This window comes from Oncorhynchus tshawytscha, linkage group LG05, assembly GCF_018296145.1.
Source record: "Oncorhynchus tshawytscha isolate Ot180627B linkage group LG05, Otsh_v2.0, whole genome shotgun sequence".
NCBI lineage: Eukaryota > Metazoa > Chordata > Actinopteri > Salmoniformes > Salmonidae > Oncorhynchus > Oncorhynchus tshawytscha.
The window spans coordinates 19,892,497-19,910,796 of record NC_056433.1 but is presented as its reverse complement, the minus strand read 5'-3'; the positions used below and the strand labels follow the sequence as shown (position 1 = coordinate 19,910,796).

Below are 18,300 nucleotides of genomic sequence, written 5' to 3'. Positions count from 1 at the left end.
GGTACGAATTAAATCCAAGGGTCGACCTCTGCCTGAGATCATGACGAAAGTCTGCGTATTCAAACTGTGCAACACAACAAGAAAGTAAGAAGAAACAGGGATGTTCTCAAGCGGCTTATCAACACCACTGCGTTTTTGGGCATGCAAGAATAGGCTTTTAGAGGACACGACGAGAGGGAACATTGCGCTAACAAGGGAAACTACAAGGAGCTTGCAGAGGTAGTTGTACGTTACGATGCTTTACTTGCTGAACATATGGAACTTTCGACTGTCTTTTCTGGGATGTCGAAATCAATGCAGAATGATTTAATAGCTTCCATCACATCATCAAGTAAAAGTTTGATTAAAGAGAGAGGTTGACGCAGCGAATTCTTTCACGTTATGTTATGTATTTATAGTGTTTGTGTGACAGGAGAAAATGTGAATGTGATCAAATGTTGTTTATATTCAAAATTGGGCTGGCTAGGCTGCCTATATGTTTTCAATATAAAATGATTAACTGGAATGAATCAATCAACATAATAGTGATGACAGTTGTGAGTAAATGTTTTAAGGTCTACGGTTGCATAGGCCTGCATGATGCAAACATGCATAAAGCAAGCTCAGCTCTGTGAGTTCTATTGTCTATCAGCTGTTGTCTCCGTGTCTGGGTAGAGGACATTTGGTCTACATTTCATTCATATTGTTGGAATCGGCTAAACTTTGATCATTGAGGTAGTAAATGAATGATAGGAAATGAAAGAGCCTGGGTGTTCTGTTAGAAGTTAATGGTTCTCTGAAGAAAGACAGAAGGCTTTGGCATGTGTTTGATGGAGGAGAGGAGAGCGATGTGTTGATATTGGGAAAACAGAATGATATCTGTGGATTAGGTGAAGGAGGGGTTGAGGTCAGGAGGTGAGGGGTGAGGTCAGCTCCCCTTAAGGGAGTAATTAGGGTTAGTATCTGGTTACCTTCTTTCCTGTGGAGCCATAAACTGTAAGGAGGAGGAGTGTCTTAAGTAGGATGTATATAAACTGTGATGTCTGAAATGTTTTGCTGTCTGATTACAGCTGTACAGAACCTTTGGGAATGATTAAACTTGGTTAAAGCTTCTCTAGTGTCTGTGAGTTATTTACTCTGAAAAATAAGAACCTAACAGTATGAACAAGTATAAGGTTGCTGCAGTTTGACAGGGTGATTAGGAAAACTGGTCCGATCATAGTCCTTATAAAAAAACTTTTACAACGGATTAATCACTGACATTCCTATGGGATCCAGAATTTTCCTGGTTAGGTTAACAGATAAGGAAAAACTCTGGGCCCCTGGGCGTAAAAATTGCCCCACCAGACTGCTTGCAGCTGTCAGTTATCGTCAGGTATGTGAGCTTCTCCCCTCGTGGCGACGTTACAGCGTACAAGGGCACAAAACAATAGGGCCAAACTATCCTTTGTCCCAGTGGCAGTAAGGCTACTGAATGTTTAAAACCACAAATAGGACCAGCAGGCTGGCCTACAGGTACCATTGTAGTTGACAGAGTGGTTTGTTGTTTATAGTGTATATAGTGTACAGATGATCATTGATGAACATAACTTTTTCTACCAGTATTTACTGTCTGTCTATGTCCTTTGTCTATCTTCCATTATGTATTGTTATGGGATAATAAAGTCATTGTCTATTATCACATCGATTGAAGGGTCTTGTGGGGGCTGGATATTTCCAAGAATCCTCTATCACCTCTCTAGAATGTAGATTACAGTATGGCTGTGTTTACACAGGCAGCCCAATTCTAATCTTTTCTTCAACTAATTGTTCCTTTGACCAATTAGATCAGAAAAATATGTGATGTGAAAAGATCTGATGTGATTGGTCAAAATACCAATTAGTGGAAAAAAAATCAGAATTGGGCTGCCTGTGTAAACACAGCCTATGTAAATGGGTCACATTGTGCATTCAAGTGTTTGTTCAATGCCTCAGGGATTTACAATTACATTTAGATGAACAGTCTAAAGAATGCTGTTCTACATTCATTCCTAACTGCATGTACACTCGTGGCCAAAGGTTTTGAGAATGACACAAATATTAATTTCCACGAAGTTTGCTGCTTCAGTCTCTTTAGATATTTTTATCAGATGTTACTATGGAATACTGAAGTATAATTACAAGCATTTCATAAGTGTCAAAGGCTTTTATTGACAATTACATGAAGTTGATGCAGAGTCAATATTTGCAGTATTGATCCTTCTTTTTCAAGACCTCTGCAATCCACCCTGGCATGCTGTCAATGAACTTCTGGGCCACATCCTGACTGATGGCAGCCCATTCTTGCATAATCAATGCTTAGAGTTTGTCAGAATTTGTGAGGTTTTGTTTGTCTACTCGCCTCTTGAGGATTGACCACACGTTCTCAATGGGATTATGGTCTGGGGAGTTTCCTGGCCATGGACCCAAAATATTGATGTTTTGTTCCCCGAGCCACCTAGTTATCACTTTTGCCTTATGGCAAGGTGTTCCATCATGCTGGAAAAGGCATTGTTCATCACCAAACTGTTCCTGGATGTTTGGGAGAAGTTGCTCTTGAAGGATGTGTTGGTACCATTCTTTATTCATGGCTGTGTTCTTAGGAGTGAGCCCACTCCCTTGGCTGAGAAGCAACCCCACACATGAATGGTCTCAGGATGCTTTACTGTTGGCATGGCACAGGACTGATGGTAGCGCTCACCTTGTCTTCTCCAGACAAGCTTTATTCCGGATGCCCCAAACAATCGGAAAGGGGATTCATCAGAGAAAATTACTTTACCCCAGTCCTCAGCAGTCCAATCCCTGTACCTTTTGCAGAATATCAGTCTGTCCCATGTTTTTCATGGAGAGAAGTGGCTTCTTTTGCTGCCCTTCTTGACACCAGGCCATCCTCCAGAAGTCTTCGCCTCACTGTGCGTGCAGATGCACTCAGACCTGCCTGCTGCCATTCCTGAGCAAGCTCTGTACTGGTGGTGCCCCTGAATTAACATTAGGAGATGGTCCTGGCGCTTGCTGGACTTTCTTGTGTGCCCTGAAGCCTTCTTCACAACAATTAAACCGCTCTCCTTGATTTTCTTGAATATCCGATAAATGGTCAATTTAGGTGCAATCTTACTGGCAGCCTCAAGGATATCCAGCCTCTATCCTTGCCTGTGAAGCCCTTTTGTGCAAAGCAATGAAGATGGCACGTGTTTTCTTGAAGGTAACCATGGTTGACAGAGGAAGAACAATGATTCCAAGCACCACCCTCCTTTTGAAGCTTCCAGTCTGTTATTCGAACTCAATCAGCATGACAGAGTGATCTCCAGCCTTGTCCTCGTCAACACTCACACCTGTGTTAACGAGAGAATCACTGACATGATGTCAGCTGGTCCTTTTGTGGCAGGGCTGAGATGCAGTGGAATTTTGGGGGGGGGATTCAGTTCATGGCAAAGAGGGACTTTGCAATTAATTGCAATTCATCTGATCACTCTTCATAACATTCTGGAGTATATGCAAATTGCCATTATACAAACCGAGGCAGCAGACTTTGTGAAAATGTATATTTGTGTCATTCTCAAACTTCTGGCCTCGACTGTATATGTACAGGTCAGTTGAGGCTGATGAGAGGAGGACGGTTCATAATAAATGGCAGGAACGGCGCGAATGGAATGGCGTCAAACACATGTGTTTGATGTATTTGATACCATTCAACCTATTCCGCTCCAGCCTTTACCATGAATCTGTCCTGCCAAATTAAGGTGCCACCAACCTCCTGTGGTACAGGTAACTGCCAAAATAAAGAATACAAATCATATTGAAAGCAGCTGCTTCGACACAGTTATGGTTCCTGAGTTAATTAAGCAATTAGTATCCCATCATGCTTAGGGTCATGTATAAAAATGCTGGGCAGGGCATTATTTTGGTTACCATGGCTATGCCCCCATAGGATGACAATGCCCCCATCCACAGGGCACGAGTGGTCACTCAGTGTTTTGATTATGTAACCCATATGCCATTGCCGTCTCAGTCACCAGATCTCAACCCAATAGATCTCTTATGGGAGATTCTGTAGCAGCGCCTGAAACAGCGTTTTCCACTACCATCAATAAAACAACAAATTATGCTTCAGGATATCTACTTCCCCAGAGACGGATGAACTCGTGGATACCATTTTTATGTCTCTGCGTGAAGTTTGAAGGAAGTTTCTAACTAGTGCAAATGCTAACTAGCGTTAGTGCAATGGCTGGAAATGAATAGGTATATGGTAGCATGCTAGCAGATACCTATAGACTTCACATCAAATCAAATGTTATTGGTCACATACACGTGTTTTAGCAGATGATATTGTGGGTGCAGCGAAATGCTTGTTTCTAGCTCTAACAGTGCAATAATATCTAACAAGTAATATCTAACAATTTCACAACAATACACACAATAGACTAAAATCTAAGTAAAGGATTGGAATTAAGAATATATAAACATTTGGACGCGCAATGTCAGAGCGGCATAGACTAAGATACTGTACAGTAGAACAGAATACAGTATATAAATATTTGAGATGAGTAATGCAAATTATGTAAACATTATTAAAGTGACTAATGCTCCAATTACTAAAGTGTCCAGTGATTTCAAGTCTTTGTATATAGGGCAGCAGCCTCTAATGTGCTAGTGATGGCTATTTATCAGTCTGATGGATTGAGATAGAAGCTGTTTTTCAGTCTCTCGGTCCCAGCTTTGATGCACCTGTACTGACATCTCCTTCTGGATGATAACGGGGTGAACAGGCAGTGGCTCAGGTGGTTGTTGTCCTTGATGATCTTTTTGGCCTTCCTGTAACATCGGATGCTGTAGGTGTCCTGGAGGGCAGGTAGTTTGCCCCCGGTGATGCGTTCGGCAGACCGCACCAACCTCTGGAGAGCCCTGCGGTTGTGGGCGGTGCGGTTGCGGGCAGTGCAGTGCAGTTGCCATACCAGGCGGTGATACAGCTCGACAGGATGCTCTCAATTGTGCATCTGTAAAAGTTTGTGAGGGTTTTAGGTGTGCTGTTGCGCCTTCTTCACCACCATGTCTCTGTGGACCATTTCAGTTTGTTATTGATGTGTACGCCGAAGAACTTGAATCTTTGCGGTCCCGTAGATGTAGATAGGGGGGTGCTCCCTCTGCTGTTTCCTGAAGTCCACGATCACCTCCTTTGTTTTGTTGATGTTGAGTGAGGTTATTTTCCTGGCACTACACTCACGGGGCCCTCACCTCTTCCCTGTAGGCTGGCTCGTCATTATTGGTAATCAGGCCTACTACTGTCGTCTGCAATCGTGATGATTGAGGTGGAAGCGTACGTGGCCAGGCAGTCATGGGTGAACAGGGAGTACAGGAGGGGGCTGAGCACACACCCTTGTGTGGCCCCAGTGTTGAGTATCAGTGTTGTTTCCTACCTTCACCACCTGGGGGCGGCTCAGTTGCACAGGTCAGAGTTTAGACCCAGGGCCTCAACCTTAATGATGAGCTTGGAGTGTACTATGGTGTTGAAGGCTGAGCTATAGTCAATGTACAGCATTATTACATAGGCATTCCTCTTGTCCAGACGGGATAGGGCAGTGTGCAGCGCTGTGGATCTGTTGGGGCGGTAAGCAAATTGAAGTGGGTCTAGGGTGTCAGGTAAGATAATGGTGATATGATCCTTGACTAGTTTCTCAAAGCACTTCATGATGACAGAAGTGAGTGCTATGGGGCGATAGTCATTTAGTTCAGTTACCTTTGCTTTCTTGGGTGCAGGAACAATGGGGGCCATCTTGAAGAATGTGGGGACAGAAGACTAGGATAGGGAGAGGTTGAATATGTCCGTAAGCACTCCAGCCAGCTGGTCTGCGCATGCTCCGAGGACCCGGCAGACTGTATCATTGCACCTGTACATAGCGCATCTGTAAATAGCCCAGCCAACTACCTCATTCCCATATTGCACCCCAGTATCTCTACTTGCACATTCATCACTCCAGTGTTTAATTGCTAAATTCTAATTATTTCGCCACTATGGTCTATTTATTGCCTTTACCTCCCTAATCTTACTTCATTTGCACACATTGTTTATCGACTTTTCTATCGTGTTATTGACTGTACGTTTGTTTATTCCATGTGTAATGTTTGTGTCGCACTGCTTTATCTTGGCCAGGTCGCAGTTGAAAATGAGAACTTGTTCTCAACTGGCCTACCTGGTTAAATAAAGGTTAAATAAAAATAAATACATGTACAGTCTATCACATATGGCTATTCAGTAACAGGCGCAGGTATAACCTAGTCTTGCTAACACCGGCCTCTCTACGTCCTTGTCACGGGATACTAGGAGTGGTGGGTTGGAATCAGGCGCAGAGAGCAGGGTTCAGTATATCGTGAATTTATTCTCAGGCAAACAAACGGTCACGCCAACACACAGGGCGCATAGAATAGACCAGCCCAAACACAGGACAAAACAGTCCGGAGAATACACACATGAAAACCACAATCCAACAGAGTAACAAAAACAATCCTGCACAAAACAAGGGCGGGACAACCTACTATATATAGGGAAGCTAATTAAACTAAAATACACACAGGTGAAACTAATAAGACAAAACCAACAGACAAACGAAAAAGGGATCGGTAGCGGCTAGTAGGACGGTGACGACGACCGCCGAGCACCGCCGGAACAGGCAGGGGAGCCAACTTCGGCGGAAGTCGTGACAGTCCTTGACTTGAGACACAGCTCTCTGTAAAATCAGGTTAGGCTAAATCAGGTCAGAAAGCAAATCTATGGATATTTGCTAGCACAATCCCCAGCTGCTTCAAGATGTCTACTATCATCCCAGTGCCCAAGTAAGGGAAAGTAACTGAGCTGAATGACTACCGACCCGTAGCACTCACCTCAGTCATCATGAAGTGCTTCGAGAGGCTAGTCAAAGATCACATCACCTCCTCGACACACTTGACCCTCTCAAATTCACCTACCGCCCTGACAGATCCACCTATGACACAATTGCCATTGTACATTGCACACTGACCTCAGCCATCTGGACGAATGGAATGCACATGTGAGGATGCTGTTCATCGACTACAGCTCAGCCTTCAATGCCATAGTGCCCTCTAAGCTCAACACAAAGCTCACGGCCCTGGGTCTGAACTCACGGCCCTGGGTCCTGGACTTCCTGTGCAAGGATGACGTCCCATTATGCCCGTTGAAAACCAAACACTGCATTCCACAGTAAGAACCTTAAACCAACGGTCAAACATGGTGGTGGTAGTGTGATGTTTGGGGATGCTTTGCTGCCTCAGGACCTGGATGACTTACCTTAATAGAAGGAACCGTGAATTCTGCTCTGTATCAGAGAATTCTACAGGAGAATGTCAGGCCATCCGACTGTGAGCTGAAGCTGAAGTGCTGCTGGGTCATGCAGCAAGACAATGATCCAAAACACACAATCAAGTCTATATGAAAATGGTTAAAAAGCAACACATTTCAAGTTTTAGAATGGCCTAGTCAAAGTCCAGATCTAATCCCAATTGAGATGTTGTGGCAAGACTTGAATGAGCAGTTCCTGCTTGAAAACCCACAAATGTCACTGAGTTAAAGCAGTATCCGCATTGTGACACTGGCACCCTGCAGACAGACAAGAGGAGGAGGGGAGGAGATGGGTTGGATATTATCAGATTTAAAAAGGAACAGCCCCAGCCAAGTCCTCTCAGATAAAGGTAATGGTACAGTACAACCATGTCCTCTTCTGTCCTATTCCTGTGTTGTACTACTGTCTACGATCATCATTTCATAGAGTATGCAAATCCAACAGCTTGCAGATTGCTAGACATAGGACCACATTTCCGTTGTATAACTGGCTCATTATTTACTTTAAAAAGTCCTAGTGATCTGCAGAGAAAACACAGGCGCAGATGGTTTCCTATAGGACTGGTTGGAGGGGACATCACAGATGGTTTCCTATAGGACTGGTTGGAGGGGACATCACAGATGGTTTCCTATAGGACTGGTTGGAGGGGACATCACAGATGGTTTCCTATAGGACTGGTTGGAGGGGACATCACAGATGGTTTCCTATAGGACTGGTTGGAGGAGACAGCTGCTTTTTTCCTGTCTTTGTACTACACTCAGTCGCTCTAGCCAATGAAAGGTTTGCCTAAAAAATGCCTGCATTTATTCAATGTTTAACAGGTTGGAATTAGTATGAGTTGTAAGATTCCTTTCTCCTCATTCTGACAGCATGGAGTCCAGATGGGATCTAGGATGGGTCAAGTTTTTAATTGTGGCTGTCAGAGAGAGAGAGAGAGAGAGAGAGAGAGAGAGAGAGAACGGGTCAGGTTGATGGTTTCATCACACACTGAAATCAACATCAAGATCACACTGTGTGTCAGCCACATTATGTTGCAGCGATCTATGACAATGATCATCAACTTGTTTTTAATGAAACACTACGAGCAGTTTCCCTGCCACCATTATAGTGTCGGTAATTTGCATCAACTGCGGCCCTGTTTCTGCATTCCTAATGTTGATTACTCCATCTCCGCCCCATGCCTCACCACCACCACTTGAATCAGTTAGGACTGCCAGACTATTTCAGAGAAAATGTACTTCTTCTCACCAACCTCGATAGATTTCATTCAAATGGAAGTAGTGTGTTTTGCTGCAGAGCTTTTAACCATGCAGATGATGGCAGCCATTCCATTCTCTTGTAGAATCCCTTTAGGCATTAGGCCTAACTGCATGTTTAGCGTTTGAACTCTACCTTGGCTCTAGTTTTCATATACTATCAATAACTCTATATGAATCATCTTATTGTATTGCATGTGTCTATCAAGAGTTATATATCAATAATCCATTTGGCTATACACTGTAATGTATTTTTAATTAACTTGGCATCATAGTCAAATGGGTTATTTTGGTAAACGGAGACTAATTAGTTATCTTCAGACATAATCAACAGAGCAGACAACACTGCAGAGAACGGAGAGGCAGATGAATGATAAACTGTTATGGGCCAGGCATTGAAGTTTGTGATTCAACACAGGTTGTTTATGTGGATTTACACAGACAGTCACCATCTGCACATCTCAGTCTTCTCTCTCTCTCTCTCTCCATCCTAATTTATCTTCTCAAAGCCAAACATTCTCAAACACACTGCTACATCTGGCATACAGGCTGTCTGGCAGGCGCGCAGCGCTCCATAACATTAAAGCAACACCCCACTCTTCACAGGAGACTCAGACAGTCAGACAGGAACAGGGGTTTTAACGCACTACAGGCTCTGATACTCATGTACTTCTTATACTCATGTTGGCAGGTGTCGCAGGTGATTCCCCCGTAGAACCCCTACACCTCAGACAGGATCCGGTGATGGGGTCACAGCTCCGTGGTGAGGCCAGGTCCAGGTTACCGTTACACTGGCAGGGCTGGCTCAAGCCCCCCTTAACCACCGGCTGACCGAAGTAGCCATTGGTGCATCTACAGTGACCAGAGAGGTAGCGGGAAACCAAGACTGGTGACTAGGACCCTGAGTGTTTCCTTACCATACTGTATGAGATGACCAGGAGTAATCTGGGCCCTAGTTCTAGGTAAGGAGGGGACAGGGTGAGGCTTTTTTTTTTTGCTGACCAGGAATAACCGCAGACCGTAGTTATAGTATAGCCCATTCATGACTAATTTGAGCAGGAAGGAGTGACTGCACTGTACAGTATTGGACTGAATGATCACCACTCTACTTATGGGAAACACATTCTCCCCATAGCAGAGTTAAAGTATAATGTTGGCTTTGGGGATGACAAGTGAAATATACCTATTGGAGTGGGTGTTATGAGTGGGTGTTGCTATGGTGACCAGTGAGCTGAGATAAGGCGGAGCTATACCTAGCCAAGAGTTATAGATGACCTGGAGCATGTGGGTTTGGCGACGAATATGTAGCGACGACCAGGTAACGAGAACATACAGGTCGCAGTGGTGGGTAGTATATGGGGCTTTGGTGACAAAACGGATGGCACTGTGATAGACTGCATCCAATTTGCTGAGTAGAGTGTTGGAGGTTAATTTGTAAATTACATCGCCAAAGTGAAGGATCGGTAGGATAGTCAGTTTTACGAGGGTAAGTTTGGCAGCATGAGAGAAGGAGGCTTTGTTTTTGCGAAATAGGAAGCCAATTCTACATTTAACTTTGGATTGGAGATGCTTAATGTGAGTCTGGAAGGAGAGTTTAGAGTCTAACCAGACACCTAGATATTTATAGCTGTCCACAAGTCAGAACCGTCCAGGGTGGTGATGCTAGTGGGCGGGTGCGGGCAGCAATCGGTTGAAGAGCATGCATTTAGTTTTACTAGAATTAGAGAGCAGTTGGAGGCCACGGAGTGTTGTATGGCGTTGAAGCCCGTTTGGAGGTTTGTTAACACAGTGTCCAAAGAAGGGCCAGAGGTATACAGAATGGTGTCGTCTGCGTAGAGTTGATTCAAAGAATCACCCGCAGCAAGAGCGACATCATTGATATGTACAGATGAAAGAGTAGGCCCGAGAATTGAACCCTGTAGCACTCCCATAGAGACTGCCAGAGGTCCGGACAACAGGCCCTCCTATTTGGCACACTGAACTCGATCTGAGAAGTAGTTAATGAACCAGGAGAGGTTCACTAACTAGTGAACCAGGAGAAGTTACTGACTATAACTTTGGATTTTGACTCCCCCTTTGTTCAAGGACACATTATTCCATTTCTGTTAGTCACATGTCTGTGGAACTTTATGTTTATGTTTCAGTTGTTGAATCTTGTTATGTTCATACAAATATTTACACATATTAAGTTTGCTGAAAATAAACGCAGTTGACAGTGAGAGGGTGTTTCTTTTTTTGCTGAGTTTACTTCCCTGCATGCTTGTAACTTCAGGCAAACATGGAGCAAGATGGCTGGGACGATACACCACATGGCTTGATAGGTACTACTTATGGGAAACACATTCTCCCCATAGCTGAGTTAAAGTATAATGACGGAAATCAACATATGACCACCATGCCTCTGCTCCTTTTCAAGTCTGTAGTGAAACTGGATAATTAGTAACCTCATCAAGCATGAACAGCTTTATATGACTGCCGTTCAGTGTTTCACTTAGATGGCTTCAGTAATGAAACAGTAGGCAGTTTCTTTGGCAGTCAAAACACAGAGAAACAATCTGAAAAGGCAAACGTGTGAAGCCACAGACAATATCTATATCCCCCCTACCAACTCTTATCTGCACTGTCCTGCTTTTCCCGCCATATATCTCCTCAGAAGTCAGTCGTGTTCTGCCCTGATAAAGATATACATTCCATCTATTGCCTCCTTGTTAAATGGTTTCTACAACTCTTATCTCCACACCGCCATTCTATCTCCATGATACCAAATGGGAAAAGTAATCATTCCATATCATGCGCAGCGGATTCCTTTAGTCGCGGAAGACTTATTAATTGAATATGTTATTGCTTCCGAATGTCTTATGTTCGAAGGAGCTATTGGCGTGGAACAGTGAGTACGTGTCTGTAATTTCATTTGAACCATCATGCGGGTGTCTTGGGGAATAGACAGCACGAATGCAGATATCATGGCCAAACTTGGGTCCGGACTAAATGGGATATCAGGCACTTTTAGTGTCCTGCTGACTGGGCAATGGACTGCTGTAAACTATAAAGCACTACCAGTTGAATATGAAGACACCTAGGTCAAAGCCAGGATAACTCGGTTCTCTGTATGGGGAAGCACACACTTAAAAGGAAACCTGTCCTTATACAGAGTGAGTCCTGATCAACATATTTCATGCATCCTAGTCTGGGTGCCCGAGAGTCTATGCATGCAAAATTTACACTACACATATAAACTCAGCAAAAAAAGAAACGTCCCTTTTCAGGACCCTGTCTTTCAAAGATAATTCGTAAAAATCCAAATAACTTCACAGATCTTCATTGTAAAGGGTTTAAACACTGTTTCCAATGCTTGTTCAATGAACCATAAACAATTAATGAACATGCACCTGTGGAACGGTTAAGACACTAACAGCTTGCAGACAGTAGGCAATTAAGGTCACAGTTGTGAAAACTTAGGACACCAAAAGAGGCCTTTCTACTGACTCTGACAAACACCAAAAGAAGGATGCCCGGGGTCCCTGCTCATCTGCGTGAATATGCCTTAGGCATGCTGTAAGGAAGCATGAGGACTGCAGATGTGGCCAGGGCAATAAATTGCAATGTCCGTACTGTGAGACGCCTAAGACAGTGCTACAGGGAGACAGGACGGACAGCTGATCATCCTCACAGAGGCAGACCATGTGTAACAACACCTGCACAGGATCGGTACATCTGTACATCACACCTGCGGGACAGGTACAGGATGGCAACAACAACTGCCCAAGTTACACCAGGAACGCACAATCCCTCCATCATGGCTGACTGTCCGCAATTTTTTTGGGGGGGGAAAAAAATATTCACATTTATTTAACCAGGTAGGCCAGTTGAGAACAAGTTCTCATTTACAACTGCTACCTGGCCAAGATAAAGCAAAGCAGTGCAACAAAAACAACAGAGTTGGTGATAAACAAACATACAGTCAATAACACAATAGAAAGAGCTGTATACAGTGTGTGCAAATGAAGTAAGGAGGTAAGGCAATAAATAGGCCAATAGTGGTGAAGTAAATACAATTTAGCAATTTACACTGGAGTGATATATGTGCAGATGAGGATGTGCAAGTAGAAATACTTGTGTGCAAAAGAGCAGAAAAACAAAGACAAATATGGGGATGAGGTAGGTAGTTGATTATTTACAGATGGGCTGTGTACAGCTGCAGCGATCGTTAAGCTGCTCTGACAGTTGACCCTTAAAGTGGAAATATAAGTCTCCAACTTCAGTGATTTTTTGCAATACGTCCCAGTCATTGGCAGCAGAGAACTGTAAGAAAAGGCGGCCAAAGGAGGTGTTGGCTTTGGGGATGACCAGTGAAATTTACCTGCTGGAGTGTGTGTTATGGGTGGGTGTTGCTATGGTGACCAGTGAGCTGAGATAAGGCGGAGCTATACCTAGCCAAGACTTATAGATGACATGGAGCCAGTGGGTTATGTAGCGAGGACCAGGTAACGAGAACATACAGGTCGCAGTGGTGGGTAGTATATGGGGCTTTGGTGACAAAACGGATGGCACTGTGATAGACTGCATCCAATTTGCTGAGTAGAGTGTTGGAGGCTAATTTGTAAATTACATCGCCAAAGTCAAGGATCGGTATGATAGTCAGTTTTACGAGGGTAAGTTTGGCAGCATGAGAGAAGGAGGCTTTGTTTTTGCGAAATAGGAAGCCGATTCTACATTTAACTTTGGATTGGAGATGCTTAATGTGAGTCTGGAAGGAGAGTTTACAGTCTAACCAGACACCTAGATATTTATAGCTGTCCACAAGTCAGAACCGTCCAGGGTAGTGATGCTAGTGGGCGGGTGCGGGCAGCAATCGGTTGAAGAGCATGCAGTTAGTTTAACTAGAATTAGAGAGCAGTTGGAGGCCACGGAGTGTTGTATGGAGGTTTGTTAACACAGTGTCCAAAGAAGGGCCAGAGGTATACAGAATGGTGTCATCTGCGTAGAGGTGATTCAAAGAATCACCCGCAGCAAGAGCGACATCATTGATATATACAGAGAAAAGAGTAGGCCCGAGAATTGAACCCTGTAGCACTCCCATAGAGACTGCCAGAGGTCCGGACAACAGGCCCTCCTATTTGGCACACTGAACTCGATCTGAGAAGTAGTTAATCTTAAGCCTACCCCCTACTTTTTCGAACATTCTGTTAAAAATCGCGCAACATTTTGGCGTCCTGCTACTCATGCCAGGAATATAGTATATGCATATGATTAGTATGTGTGGATAGAAAACACTCAGACGTTTCTAAAACTGTTTAAATCACGGCTGTGACTATAACAGAACGTCTGTTTCATCGAAAAGCGCAGGAAAATCTGATCACTGGAGATGGAAAAAAATATCCATGCGCCACTTCAACCCATTGTTAAAGGTGAACCGTATTAAATGAGGCCGAGGTTGCAGTACCTACAGCTTCCACAGGATGTATAGAGTCTTCTCATTTGATTCTGATTTGATTCTTGGTAGATCCGACCAAAGGGAACCGATTCCCTCCGACCACCAACTTGATGCATCGTCTCTGTGTTTTTCCGGACATTTTTCCACACGACCAGCTATCGAATTTACATCGCCTCCTGATGATTTTTATAGCTTATTAACGTGTAGTAATACCTAAAGTTGCATTAGAAAGGTATTTCGAAGTGTTTTGTGAAAGTTTATCGTCGACTTTTTAACTTTTAAAAAATGACGTTACGTTATGAAACGCTATTTTTTTCCGTTTATCACACAGTCTTCATAGATCGATATCTAGGCTATATATGGACCGATTTAATCGGAAAAAAGACCCAGTATTGATTATGGGACATCAAGGAGTGCCAAGAAAGAAGATGGTCAAAGGTAATGAATGTTTTATATTTTATTGTGCGGTTTGTGTAGCGCCGACTATGCTAATTCTTTTGTTTACATCCCCTACGGGTCTTTTGGGGTGTTACATGCTATCAGATAATAGCTTCTCATGCTTTCGCCGAAAAGCATTTTAAAAATCTGACTCGGTGCCTGGATTCACAACGAGTGTAGCTTTATTTCAATACCAAGCATGTGTATTTTAATGAACGTTTGCGTTTTAACTAATACTATTAGCGTTTAGCGTAGCGCATTTGCATTTCCAGATCTCTAGGTGGGACGTCTGCGTCTCAAGTAGGAGCAAGAGGTTTTAATGAACCAGGAGAGGTTCACTAACTAGTGAACCAGGAGAAGTTACTGACTATAACTTTTGATTTTGACTCCCCCTTTGTTCAGGGACACATTATTCCATTTCTGTTTCAGTTGTTGAATCTAATGTTCATACAAATATTTACACATGTTAATAAGTTTGCTGAAAATAAACGCAGTTGGCAGTGAGAGGACGTTTCTTTTTTTGCTGAGTTTACTTCCCTGCATGCTTGTAACTTCAGGCAAACATGGAGCAAGATGAATGGGACGATACACCACATGGCTTGATAGGTACTTTGGATAGGGGAATGGCCTGTTTAATTTCTGAGTAGTGAGTTATGGAGCCTTCTTGTTTATAGAAATCTATGGAAATATGAAACAGAACATTTACATTTCTTAACATATACTGTACATTGAATATGGTTTCACCTATAATTCATATTTTGACAAAGATCTATCAAACAGAACTGTATATCTAACTTTATCTCATGATCTAGGTAGGCTTAATATCCACTAAGAATGGTTCTATGGTCCACATCCAACTCACTCCATTCCAGTTGGGGCTGTGGTTCCTGGGAGAGGGTACACTCTTAGAAAAATGGTTCCAAAAGGGTGGAACCCTTTTTGGTTGCAGGTAGAACCCTTTTGGGTTTTTGTAGAACCCTCTGTGGAAAGGGTTTTCCATTGAGCCCAAACGGGTTTTACCTGGAACCAAAAAGGATTATTGAAAGGGTTCTCCTATGGGGACAGCCAAAGAACCCTTTAAGGTTCTAGATAGTACCTTTTTTTCAGAGTGTAGGGTCGAGGTTGAGGGGTCCACATGGCACCGTCTGACACCCATTATCTCACCCAGGCAGCCTTGCAGCCTTGCTCTCTCAGACAAACAAGAAGGGTCTGTCTTAAACATTGATGTTTCCTGCCAGGTGTCTGTCTTCCCCATCTATAAATACCTCCTCAGCTCTTGCTCTTGGCCCCAAGCAGCCCCCTTTAAAAAAGGAAACATTCTCACCCCAACCTGGCAACACACACCGCTCTATCTGACAGAGCCTGGTGCATCAGGTGCCCATGCCCACCCACCGACAAGCTATACATAAACTCTAATGTCTCCGAGAGCTCAGAGACTCAGACAGAGAAGATGCACAGGTTTGGAGGTCTGTGTCTATGTATCGAAAGCAGTGCCTATATATCTTTCCGACTGCCAAGATACTGTTGTGTATTCTCTTCGACAGCTTCCATGTGTTCACCTGCCCACTCAGATCAGCTTCCCCAAAATTTGAAGTGAACCCTCTTTCCCTGCTCTCTGGATAGACTTTCCCCCCCAAAATCAATAACCTTATTACTGGCAACTCTGCACTTGACTGAATGTACTCCTGGCCCCTGCAGTATGGCCTCCCAGCGGGTTAGAGACCTCTTCACACGCCTCTTTTAGCTCCGACTGCCAATTTGTTTTCAGGGATTGCAGTAGTTTGACGGTGCTGAGGTGATAGCTATTATTACCAACTAACCCTCCTTGGTCCTGCAGCAGAGCGTCCCTTGTTATCAGGCAGACTGTGCTCCACTTCCAGGGTTCAGTTCACTCTCACTATACTAGAGAGAGATACTGTAGGTCCAGGTGTGAAGAGGGACATTCTGATAGCACGCCTCTGTAACGTCCTTCACTTCACCGGCTCTCAGAGACCCAGGCCTCAGGCCCCCTGTTTTAGGCAGCCATGATAGATGAGGCCCCATCCTGTCTGTCAGCAGCCTAAATGGGCTTGTGTCCCCACATATGACCCACAGAACCCAAATCCCTCCTTGCCCCACCTGGACTCTCTCGCTTTATAGATCAAGAGCAGAGCAGTGCGGGCATCTGCCAGGCAGCGTGGCACAGAGATGGCAAGCATGCCCACAGCAGCCTGTCTCCATCTGTCAGAGAGCATGGGTCATAAAGAGGGGTGCCGCCTCACCACCATCTCAGCCCTGCAGCAGCAAACCCACACCCACAGCAATTAGAAATACTGCACCAACCATCCTTCCCTCTGTTCCGACAGAGCATGATATAGAGAGAGGGAGAGAGAGAAAAATAGAGAAAGAGAGGCAGAGAAATGTATGTATTTATGATGCAAATGAAATCAAGAGACCTCAGAACAGATATGTGGGCATCGACTGCAAAGTGATCAATCGTCCCGCTGCTCCAGAGAGGATGGTCCTTTGTCTACTGACACCTCTGGGAAAGATCCCAGCGCTTTGAAACATCAACTGAACCCCTCTGCAGCCTCTACGCTTTTAGAGCCACACAGTGGCACACACCGTGTGGCAACTGAAATCAACAGACAAACCAGAAAAGACCACAGTGGCATATGGATCTGCTATTGACATGCATGTGTAATGAATAACTGTAAAATCCACTAGCCACCAGTGACAGACCAATACAAAATCTAAAACTGCCAATAGTCATGAGCATAATCAACTTAGAAGTGATCCATATATAATTACATTAAATATGATTTAGACTAATTTAGGTCTATCTATAACCTATTGACATGGCTTCCTGTTTGATTTTGATTTAGCAGAGCATAAAATAGGCCTACATACAGGTAACTGCCAAAATAAAGGAAACACTAACATAAAGCATGTTAATAAGACATTGGACCACCACGGGCCAGAAGAGCTTTAATGCACCTTGGCATAGATTCTACAAGTGTCTGGAACTCTATTGGAGAGATGCAACTCCATTCCTCTACGAGAAATACATTTCATAATTTGGTGTTTTGTAGGTATTGGAAAACGCGGTCTCAGGCACCGTTCCAGAATCACCCATTAGCATTCAATTGGGTTCAGATCTGGTGACTAAGACGGCCATGGCATATGGTTTACATCGTTTTCATGCACATCAAACCATTCAGTGACCACTCGTGCCCTGTGGATGGGGGCATTTTCTTCCTATGGGGGCATAGCAATGGTATCCAAAATAATGTCTTGCCCAGCATTTTTATACATGACCCGAAGCATGATGGGATGATTAATTGACTCAGGAACTTAATTAACACAGGAACCACACCTGTGTGGATGCACCTGCTTTAAATATACCTTGTATCCCTCATTTACTCAAGTGTTTTCCTTTATAACCTATGTACAGACATACATAAAGATGCTTAGACATTCCCATTTAATTTCTAAGTGAGAAACGATTACAACCCATTGGAAAAGCAGGTTATCTACCAATACCAAACAGCAGCACAAAGCTAACAAAAGGTCCCTGGACGGCTCAAGTAAACTGGATTTAGGCTGTGATATAATTGTGTCTCCCTTTGTCTGTGGGTACAGAGGCCTGGGACACTCACCTGTCACAGTGTGCTCCCGTGTACCCCGGCTGCCATCGGTCACATATCAGCTCCCCTCGCGGGTCCACATGGCAGGTGGGACTGAAACGGCAATGTTTTTCAGCAATAGAAACAGGAAGTAGAAGAAAAAGAAAAGAAGCTCGTATCAACAAACCCATCGTCCCACTAAGCTGCTGCTCCAGTCC

At 43.9% G+C, this 18,300-nt stretch overlaps 1 pseudogene; it reads right to left on the bottom strand.

Moving 5' to 3' along the window:
* The window catches only part of LOC112250116, a 148,939-nt pseudogene that overhangs the window by 55,637 nt on the left and 75,002 nt on the right, over window positions 1-18,300 (bottom strand).